This window comes from Hydra vulgaris, chromosome 09 (genome assembly GCF_038396675.1).
Source record: "Hydra vulgaris chromosome 09, alternate assembly HydraT2T_AEP".
NCBI lineage: Eukaryota > Metazoa > Cnidaria > Hydrozoa > Anthoathecata > Hydridae > Hydra > Hydra vulgaris.
This window is the reverse complement of record NC_088928.1, coordinates 40,078,699-40,081,105: the sequence shown is the minus strand read 5'-3', so window position 1 is coordinate 40,081,105 and position 2,407 is coordinate 40,078,699.

The following is a 2,407-nucleotide window of genomic DNA, read 5'->3' as shown; positions in this document are numbered from 1 at the left end:
TAACGTTTCAATTTGACGAGTGACAGTTTTGTCTCCTTACTTCAAAGTGAAAATAATGCTTTAGAAAGAGTGCAACATCACTTTACTAGAATTGTATTTTTATTGTGGAATTTGACATATGACGAAAGGTTGAAAAGCCTAAATATTACAGACCCTTCCTGATGTAAGTCATAAGGAATAGCTTTCAATTCTTTTGAGATGCGTTAAAATTAATCAGGAAGAAGTACAAATTGAAGAATTTTTTTATGGTTTTTTTCACTTAACTGATAGCACTGGTTGAGGTTTAGTTGAAACTTTTTTAAATTTATTAGCTGAGTATAATTTGGATCTAATGAATTGTCGCGGGCAATCGTATGATAATGGTGCTAACATGCGAGGGCAATACAAAGGGGTTCAAGCTTTAATCAAAGAAAAAAATCCCAGAGCTCTTTACGTTCCATGTGCTAACCACACATTTAGTCTAATGGTATGCGATGCTGCGAAATCAGTATCAATTGCAATTAACTTTTTTGGTACTGTTCAACGAATTTTTACATTTTTTGCTGCATCGACCGTTCGATGGGACATACTGCAAAGTGTTTGTAAAATGACTGTTAAATCATTATCAGATACGCGTTGGGAAAGCCGTATAAATAGTATAAAAGTTGTAAAAGATAATTTGGTTCAAATTATAGAAGCTATATACAAAGTTGCAGATTCAAGTTCAATTGGAGTTATATCCTCATATCAGATTATACTTTCACTTACAATTTGGCATGATTTATTGTTTGAAATTAACAAAGTAAATAAAGTTATGCAGAATCCCTCGGCAGATATTTCTATTATGATAAAATTGGTGGAAACTACGAAAATTTTTTTAGAATCATTCAGAAGTGATGAATCATTTGAAGCGATTATTAAAAAATCTGAAGAAATAGCCATAAAATTAGGTACTGAGCCAGTATTCCCTCAAGTGCGGCTTAGCCGAAAACGACGTATTTTTGAATATGAAGGAACTGATACACCTCTAAATGGAAAGTCTAAATATAAAATAGATTTTTTTTAATGCAATAATTGATGTTGCATTAGTTAGCTTAAATGAAAGATTCAAAATGCTTGATTCATACAACAAAATATTAGGTTTTTTAACCCGTACCGAAAAAATGCGAAGTTTAGATGCAAATGAATTGTTGAATGATTGTAAAAATTTAGAAATATCACTGAGAAATCCTAGTACAGAAGAATCGGACGTGAACCATGAAGAGTTATACTCGGAAATAAATACATTTTTAAGAATGGAAGCTTCGGCGGAATCGAAAGATGCACTGAAATTTTGAAGTATATTACGGCAAATTCTTTATTCGAAATTTTTCCAAATTTATTTATTGGCCTACTAATTTTACTAACTTCCCCTATTTCAGTGGCAAGCGCAGAGAGGTCATTTTCCAAATTAAAACTCATAAAAAACTATTTATGTTCCACTATGGGTCAAGACCGCTTATCTGCATTAGCTTTAATTTCCATTGAAAATAAAATAAGTCGGTCCTTGGACTGTTCTGATTTAATTGATAAGTTTGCGTCTTTAAAAGTCAGAAAGGTTAAGTTTTAAGTCAATGTAATCGATCCTCCTAAAATCTGCGAAAAAAATAAATGGTATCGCATTTTGAGTAGTCTTATTAGTGCATCTTCATCCAAAATAAAAAAAATACTTAATGTACATTTAAAACCTTTGTGCGTTTTTTCCTTCGTTACGTTCTAATAAATATCCAAAACACAATAGAACACAAGAATTAAAAACTCAACTAATATAATAGAAAACTTGCCTATGGCCTCGCATATGGTAAATCCGCAACTGATCAGACGAGAAGATGCTTCCAAACTTCCTTATAGCTTCCTAACTTCCTTTTGTTTTAACAAAAATGTCATGTTTATCTAAAATTTCCAAAAAAAAATTTTTTTTTTTTAATTTTTTTTTTGTCGAAGATATCTATTTCTAAATTATGTATAATTTAAAATTAAAAACTAAGAAAAAAAAATTAGATCATTAACTTTTAATTTTAAATTATTTTGAATATTGGTTTAGCTAGAAAGTAATGTGCAAAGTTCTGGAAATTTTGAATAATTTTCATGATTACACACAGTGGTCTGAAAAGTTTGATTTTTGATGCTAAGTCATAATCTGAAAGCCCTTTTTGATTTTGTTGGTATTGCGGTTTATCCTCCTTTGGCTAATTATCATATAGAGGCCACGTACCTAGGCCTGAGCTGAACTTGTCTAAGTTCAGCTCTCTAAAGAGCATTACAACCCACTTCGACGGACCAAGAGTAAGTGAGTTTAAGGAGAACAAAAAATATTAGATTGAAAGACAGAAGAAGTCAAATTAGAAGTATGGCATAAAGACAGCGAACAGATATTGCACTGGATGTT